Source organism: Cryptomeria japonica, chromosome 8 (genome assembly GCF_030272615.1).
Source record: "Cryptomeria japonica chromosome 8, Sugi_1.0, whole genome shotgun sequence".
In the NCBI taxonomy this organism is placed as follows: Eukaryota; Viridiplantae; Streptophyta; class Pinopsida; order Cupressales; family Cupressaceae; genus Cryptomeria; species Cryptomeria japonica.
Window position 1 is genome coordinate 260,641,222 of NC_081412.1, and position 9,534 is coordinate 260,650,755.

Consider the following 9,534-nt stretch of genomic DNA (forward strand, 5'->3'; position numbering starts at 1 on the left):
ATAGGTTTTTCATTCCCTTGGAATGGCACCTTAATCAGGTTAGTTATTATTTAGATATTCTTCCTATTTCAGAATCAGACCATTTTCCAGTTCAAATTGTCCTTGAATGGAAAAATCAGAACCCCATACCATGTTTTGGTTCTTCTTTCAAATTCGAGCGCATGTGGTTTAGACATCCACACTTTCAGGATTTATTAAGACAATGGTGGGTATCTACCCCTGCATGTAGTGGAACAAAGATGTTCCAATTTTTTAAGAAACTTTAGTTTATCAAGGTTCAGGCTAAGGAGTGGAATAGAAAGGTCTTTAAGAATGTTTTTGCTAAAAAAAAAATCATTGCACAACAGCTGGAAGAAGTTAACCAAAATATAATTTCCAAGGGATTGGATCAACTTCTGCATTCTACACAGAAGGGTCTTCAAAGTGAGTGGGAAGAAACTTGTAAGAGAGAAGAAGAATACTGGAGACAAAAATCAAGGGAGCTTTGGCTTAAGCAGGGAGATAAGAACACAAAATTCTTTCATGCATACACAAAACAAAGAAAAGCATCAAATGTTATATTCTCAATCAAGCATGCAGACACAGGGGTATTGATAAATTTTTTAGCAAACATTCAAGATGAATGAGTAAAGTTATTCAAGAATATATTAGCCCCTACACCTTCTGATTTAGATCCTTCTTGGAAGGATAATGTTCAGCTTTTACTGCAATCTATCCCTCCTTTGATCTCCGACTAGGATAACGGAGTCCTACTGGCCCCTTTCACTTTGGAGGAAGTCCACAAAGTGGTATTCTCCCTTTCCCCAGATAAAGCGCCAGGTTCGAACGGGTTCACTGCCCTCTTTTTCCAAAAGTGTTGGGATGTGATTGGTTTTGACCTCTTGGCGGTAATGGAATAATCCAGGAAAAGGGGAGCAATGCTAAAAAATTTTAATGCAACAAATATTGTTCTTATCCCAAAAACACCTTCGCCATCAACATTCACAGAGTTCAAACCTATTTCACTCTGTAACATAATTTACAAGATTGTAACTAAGTCCATTTACCTTAGAATGCATTATCTCATACCTAAGATAATCTCACAAGAACAAGGGGGTTTTGTCCCAGGTAGGGAGACTATGGAAGGAGCCCTAGTAGCACATGAGGTTTTACACTCTTTCCATGAAAACCAGTGAGAAAATTTTGTTGTCAAACTTGATATGGTGAAAGTATACGACCAGGTTAAGTGGGATTTTCTCTTTGAGCTATTATCTAATTTCGGCTTCTCAGACAAATGGTGCAAATGGATCAAAACTTGTGTCTCAGGTGCACATTTTTCTATTCTAATAAATGGACATCCCTCAGGGTTTTTTTAGGGTACACATGGAATAAGACAAGGTGACCCTTTATCACCTTTTCTCTTCATTCTTATGGCAGATGCCTTTAGTAGATACATCAATTTTCAGTCTTCAAAAGGGATTTGGCTTGGGGTCAGTCTCCCAGGTACTTCGATAGAAGTAACTCACTCTCTTTTTTTTGATGATACATTATTATTTGGTAAGTCTTCTCTAAAAGAAGCCAGGCTCATCAAGCAAACATTGGAAATCTATTCTTCTGCTTCGGGCCAGAAAATTAATGCTGCTAAGTCTAAGATTTTCATCTTCAACACACCTTCAATCTTGTCACTAAGAATATCCAAGACTTTGGGCTTCCCAGTGGATCAATTGCCATCTTCTCACCTTGGCATCCCCTTTTTCATGGGAACAAACAAATCTTCTTATTGGTCTGCTGTTATTGGTAGAATCAAGGCTCGAATTTCAGCTTGGAAAGTAAGGTGGCTTTCATTATCAGGTAGAATTCTTCTTATCAAGTCAGTGTTAACAACAATACTGAACTATTACATGTCTATTCTCAAAGCTCCCTCATCTGTCATTCAATAATTGCAGAAACTTGTTAGAGATTTTATTTGAAATAATAATATGACAAATGAAAGGAAAATCCTCTTAGCCTCTCTGGAAAATATGTCATGTCTAAAATCCCAAGGTGGAGTTGGTCTTCATAATCTAAAGCATCACAACAAGGATTTTGGAGGGAAACTGATTTGGAAAATGTAGACTAATCCCGTTTCCAAATGGTGCTAGATTATGCAAGCTAAATATTTGGACAACACTCAACCATCTAGAGTATTGACAATTTTGGATCCTCCAAAGGGGCCAACTATTTGGAATTTTATGATGGATTCAAGGAATCTAATATCTAAGTATGTATCATAGGAAATCAATAATGGTCTCAGTGCTAACTTCTGGACAAACTCATGGTGTGGGCATCCTCCAATTGCTCAAATGGATAATATGGAAGATATTATGAATATAGCTATAGCTCATTGGGGTACAAAATTGAGTGACTATGTGTCCGCTGTAGAAATATTTTTAGGTAAAATAATTTGGAAAGACCCAACTCTTCTCCCAATATCCATCCAACAATATTCCTCCTTGGCAACTATCTTATTGAATAGGACAGTTCTCATGTCTAATAGAGAAGATGTGTTAATTTGGGCAGCTTCTAAATCAGGGCAATATTCCATTAAAGAAGGTTACAAAGCCTTGCAGCAGGGTTGCAGCAGTAAGGTAAGTAGTCGGGCATATTCATTCTATTGGAATGACATTGTTCTACCAAAAGCAGGTTGTTTTGCATGGTTAATGTTGAACAAAAGAATCCTAACAATATATAGACTAGTAAAATTGGGCATTTCACAAGCTTTTAATTGTGTATTTTGTAGCTTAGAGGAAGAATCAGTTGATCACTTATTTTTACACTGCACCTTTGCCTCCCAATGTTGGTTCTTCATTATGAATAAACTCCAAGTTATGATGCCCTTCCTAAAATCACTTTGGGATATGTTTAACTCTTGGCCTCTGTTATTTTTTTCATCAACCTTCTCAGACATTTGGAAATGTGCTGCTTCTCACATCATTTGGGCCACTTGGTGGGAGAGGAATAAATTTTTTTTCAGAAAAACATCCTCTTCTCTGGATCAAGTTTTGATCAATTTGGAAAAATTGATTGCAGAAATTATAAATTCTTCTCTCACTAATTCCAAGGACATCCATTCATTCACCTAGTGGGATAAGGTAATTGCAAAATCATGGAATGGTATTATTTTTCCAATAGGGATTCCTGGAATTGGTCCTCACCTCATGTTAGAGACAGGTCTTCCATAAAATGGGTACCCCTTGCACCTAATTTCTTTAAGATCAACTTCGATGACTCTTCCTGTGGAAACCTAGGGAAGTCGGGGATTGGAGTTTGTATTCGAGATCAATTTGGAAAAATGTGTGCTTTCCAAGCTTCTCCCATCCCTTTGAGTACAAATAACTTGGTGGAGGCAAATGCCTTACTAGCTGGCATGGTGTTAGCAAGGAAATGCGGTTTCTCCAACATACATATAAAAGGGGATTCATTAGTTATTATTAGTTCAATTACATCTAAAAGATCTAAGACTTGGCACCTATCGTATGTGTTGAAGCATATCTTGGATTTACTTGACACATTTTTGGATTACATTGTCAGCCACACATTAAGAGAGGGCAACTCTGTTGCTGACATATTAGCAAATATGGGTTGTGATGGCATTTCAGTTGAGTCGGTTGCATCTCCTACCAAACTGTCTTCTTTTCCCAAATTGCTTGAATTGGTACAGAAGGAAAGTACAACACTCTAATCACAAACTACTACTTAATAAGTACTTGCATGTATGCATTTAACTTGTAGCCTGCGAACATAATAACTGACAGGACACTAGCATTTATGCATTTAAATGTAGTTTACAGATGGTATGAGGGAAATATTAGTGCGAGTACTCTGGGATTTTTATGATGTCTCTTCACACAGGGCAAAATAGATTTTGGCCTCTTACACATCCTCCTGACTGCATTACGGTCACAAGTTAATGCAAGAAATCATGAATTCGATCTTAAAGTCTATTAATTATTCCACTTCGAGATGTTAATTTTGCTTATAAATGGAAACTTGCCTGCCTTTATATACACAGTTCTTAGCGGAAATTTTCAAAGTTTTTGATTTTTGAAGTATCTCAGTGTTTTGCAATATGGAGAACAACTCTTGCGAAGGGTGTAGGCAAATGCATTGGGAGTATATGCCATGAAACGACCAGGTTCCAGTGCAAATTTTAGAACCCTTGGTGGCTTTTCATGGACACATCAATGACAGGGACCTCGACCAACTTTTTCTTCTCCACAACCCACAACTGAGAAGAGCTGTCAAAGACTTCATTGGTGAGGAGATTTTGTCCCCTCAAGCCAAAATAATTCTTTTTCCCTATAAAATTCTTAGTTCCTTTCTGTCCAATGCTCTAAGTCTCTTGCAATCGATTCCTCTTCTTGAACTAGTGTTCTTTAAGTTGGTAAGACATGATGTGCTTGCACCGACCTCGTTCTATGAAGCCCTGGTAAATTATAATCTATGGCAGGGGTTGGCTCTCCTTGGGGGCCTTTTTCCACGACACTTTATTCAATCCAGCCATGCTTACATGGTGCTTTATGACCATATAAAGCATGCCCTTGAACGACAAAACTTCCACCATGTGAAGAACAACTTGCAACAATTTGGCAGACAATTGGACGAGCATATTATGCACAGAGTTAGAATCAAAGTTGGGGTTCTCATGGTAATCCTGGAAATAGAAAATGTTGATCCCAATCTGCCAATTTTGCAACTGGTGGAAAGGGGACATGCTTTAGATAGGGTGCCAGAACTCAATGCACCGGTGCAGGATGAGGCCGTGGGATGGACTACCTCTTCTCAACCCAATGTGGCTGAGGAGTGGGAAACGATCGCATTGACCCCTTCGAGAGATGCCAGACTGCGACAACACACATAGGTCAATATCAGGGAGGTCCTTCATCGCCCTCAAGAAGATGCAGTGCCAGTGCGATGGGAGGTAAACATTCCAGCCTTTGATGCCCTTGAAATTCAAACCCAGGATGGTGCAACCATGGATGAGTAAAGTAATTCTAGCTCTGTGTTTTGCTGCTTAGAATATGCTCCATTTTGATATGTAAGAAAATCTGTTGGCAATCGATATGACCCAAAAATTTTTGACTGCTCGTTATTATTACCGGTCTTGGTCTATTCATTTATTCCCACCGGTATAACAAAACCGATCGTGGAGTCACCTTCTTAACCTACCGGCTAGTACCGGTAATGGAGGCTCTTCTATGAACCGGTTAAGAGAACAACATACCGGTTTCTAAGTTCCAGTATAACACAACTGTTAACTGGTCGTGGCAGCTCTACAATGTTCCAACAACCAAAATAATCTCAACCTTCTTCTTTATCTCTTTGCTACTTTATTTTTATTTTTATTTTTATCCCTATAATGAGATAAATAAATAAACATCTTTTTTATTTTTATAACGAATATACAAAAGTATTTGTAAAGCATTTTTTTATTTATATAATGAGATAAAAAATAAATAAACATCATTCTTATCATTTGTAAAATCATTTTTATTTTTATTTTTGATTTTTATAATGACTAAACATTAAGTATTTGTAAACCATTTTTATTTTTCTATGAAAGATAGCATATCAACACAGAATTACATTATAAGGAGCATATTCTCCAAACTGTATCTGCATTGATGAGTAAGTATCCAAAAATTCAAAAAATATATGATATGAGTTTATAAATTATAGCTCATCATAAGAAAGCATTAGTTCCTCTAGTCCCAAGATACTATAACATTGTTATTACATTCTGCATGGTCCCAATCATAAGTGCCTAGTGGGGGCACAATAGTGTCAGGATCAATTATGATGTCCCATTTGTCTTCATACTTGTTTTTAATTTTCTTTCTTCTATGTCCGTCTTGGTGATATTTCTCTTCTTCAAATATGTGTTGAGAAATTCCTATTCTTCTTTTTTTAGGTTGTTTCTTCCATGAGGAAAGAAGTACAAATATTTTATGTCTATTACATATACTAACATGCCAACTTCTTTAAGCAAGATCATGAATCTATCTTTAGGGATATCCAAAGTTGCTAAAACATGCAACATAATAGTTAGAAAAGTGAGTTCACTAGTGAACTCAGTAAGAAGCCTTCTTTTGAACATAAAAATATCTTCATTCCTCCTCTTCCACAAAAACCACAAAACTTCATTTGTTAAAACAAGCCAAAATCTATTTAAGATACCATAAAAAAATTCAACATTACTAGCATGAATTCAATCCAAGAAAAACCACAATTATCATTCCAATAAACAAGTATCCCAAACATCAAATACCACAAGGCAATGCCATAATTGCATAAAAAAAAGGTGCTCAATGGTTTTGGGTAAATCAAAATAGTCCTGTGTTCTGGTAGACAAACCAAACAAATGCAACACATAGTCAATACAAAGATTTTTAGGGATTGAATGCCAGTGAAAACAATTTTTCTTAGGTTCAATAGGCTTGTGCTAGAGGAAGGTTAGAATATTAAGCCATTTGGAGTTAGACTAATCTAATTTAAAAACTTTGTTAAGCCAAGTATAAACATCTCTTAAGCCAAGGAGCATGTTAAAAATCTTGTTGACTATAATTAAGATGAGATTAGAACTATTATGCCCTGCATACTCACCCTTGCATTTTCACTTGATAAAATTCAGGTTCCCCTTTTTTTTCTTTTCTTTCTGGTTTCTTTCCTTTTACATTTCCCTTTTTGTTTTGTTTTCCTTGTTCATCCCTGTTTCCAAAATCTCGAAGTCCTCATTTAGGAGGTTTCCTCTTTCTCTTCTCAAAACCTTGGGTTATTGGGTTTTTTATTTTTCTCTTGTTCATTTGCCTTTGTTCTTTTTCAAAATTCCAGACTTCCAAGTTTTCGAGTTCATGGTAGCTTTTGGGCTCTATCGAACTCAAAACTTTGGCATTTTGGAATCCTGGGTTTTATTGTTTGTTTGGTTCCTATTTTCAAAATTTTGGACTTTCGAGTTTTCAAGTTCATTGTAGCTTTCAAGCTCTATTGAAGTTGGAACCTTAGGATTTTGAAATCTTGAGTTTCATGCATTTTTCATGCTAAGGCTTTGGGGCCCTGAACCCCACAACCACTCAAGGGTATTTAAACCCTTGTAGCTCCTTGTATTCCTTATTTTGTCTCCTTGACCTTTCATGAATCAAAGTCTTGGACGACTAGTTGGTGAGCTCCTCATCATGGATTCTCGTGGTGTCTTGATCCCTCAGGGTGCTTTTTCCTCACGTTGTTGGTGTGAGGTAGGATCCTTCATCTCTTTTTTTTCTTCTTTCTTTCGCTTTTCTTTGTTTTGTTTTTCTTGTTTTTTGCATTGTGGTTAGTTTAGGTCTTTTTTGCTTTCCTAGGTTAGGAATAAGTCATCTTTTCTTATAAATTCAACATTTTGGTCTCTTGACCGTCTTTTGGCCCCTAGTTTTTGCCTTATGATCAAATTTACAAACTAAGGGTTTATGAGCATTTCATTATAACCCTAGTTTTGTGCCTCCATGCCCTAGCATATTTTTTGGGCATGCGCTTTAATATAACCCTAGAATTTTGAAATCTTAGAGATCCCCTTGTGCTTAATTATTGACCCCAGAACTCCAAAGTTCTGGAGTCAATATTTCAGTCTTCCTTTTATAAAAAACTTTGAATCTTGGAACCTTGATTTCTTGGGTGATATTGCGTCTCAAATCTTTCCAAGGCTCCAAAATCTCAGAATCCCAAAAGCCATGCTAAAGTAATCTCTTGAAGAAAGGTTTATGCATCTTTAACTTTAAAACCTTAGAATCTCACAGTTTTAGAGTCAGTCCTTCAAAGCTTGTATAAAACTTAGAAACCCTGGAATCTCGAAGTTTCAGACTTAAGTTAATATTTTTCCTACTACCTTTTAAATTTCACAATCCTAGGTTCTTGGGTGGATATCATTCCAAAATCTAGAATCTTGGAATCTTGAAATTTTGGACTTTGAGTCCAGTTACGATTTCTTCAATCCTTGACCCTGGAGCTTTGAAATCCTAGATTTCTGGAGTCCTGTACTTTAACTAAAACTTGGATATAGAGGGGGTGTAAATTGGTTCTTGTAAGAAATAATGTTTTATTGATCCTCTCTTTTGCAGAGTCAGTGGGTCTTATGGAAGCAGTGGATGTGCCTAATGGAAGTAGGAGGAAAGCAAAGAATATCAAAACTTGGAAAGATCCTTGTCATTATGAAGTATATGTATAAGGGTCAGTTAACACCATCTAAGTTTGACAAGTTGCAATGGATCATTAATACTGAGATTGGTCATATTGATTCAGAAGCAATTAAAGAAGTAGTACATGGGAAATATGTGAACAACAATTGGAGGAAAATTGGGAAATATGGCTTAGTTCACAACACTACATTTCCTCAAGCTACACAAACACCATAACTAATCATGATAATTGCACAACACTATGACAAGAATACCAAATAGTGTAGGGATGCCAAGGGCAATGTTGTAGTTTCTTTGTCACCAAAGATGGTGTTCTTGACCTTCAAAATTCCACAATTTGATTAGGTACTGCAAACCACGGAGGAGGAAGCCATGCAAGAGTATAGAAAGAATGTTGATCACAATAAGGAATACCTAAACAATATTTAGCTTTCAAATCCTCTGAAGACATGATTAAGGGAAAAAATAACATTCAAAAGAGTGAGTTAAAAGATATTCCATGTGACATAATCACAATGTTAAATAGAGCATTTAGGAATGAGGAATCAAGACATTATCACCCATGAATGTACTATTTTATCTATACTATCTTTAAAGTAAAATACATCTTTGATTGGGACCATATTATCTCTAATATCATTCACAACTATATTTGAAGTGAATTGGATACTAAGAGGTTCTTCATGACCTCTTATGTGGTATGGTTGGTGGCTAGGAGTAGGGTATATCCTAGATTAAACACTCAAGGCAGGGTAGGAGAAGGCCCAAATGATAAAAGTGTATGGGAGTTCTATACCCAATTGCCTTTCAATATAGAAAACAATCATTTTAAGAGGGTTAATGATTCATTCATTTATGTAGTCATTTGTAGGCTCACAAGGGATGTGGGACATATACTCTCCAAAGAAGTAATGGCTTTAGTAAAAAATTAGGGAACATGGTTCATTCATAACCGAAGATCCACATATAGTTGAGTGGATATATAGGAAATCCTTTTCTCTTCCCTTATTATTGCAAAAAAAGAATGATTTTATTAAATTTTTCTAGGAAGATTGTAGAGGGGGAAGCTTTGATGACATTGAAACTGTAAAGCGGAAAAATTGAACCCTAGTCGTTCTCCCCTCCCCAACTCCAAGGAGAGAGAAGGGAGAGTCACTAGGGTTGATGGTTTTCACTTAGGAGGGACTTTACATTCAAAAGAGGGGTTGAAACCCATAAGATCCAATCCCACGCAATGCAAGATTGGATTCTAAATGAGTTTCAAGGGTTAAGACATCAAGGATACCCTCTTTTGTAAAGAAATGTAGATAGAAAGATTGAACTAGGAATGCATGTAGAAGCAAGAAAG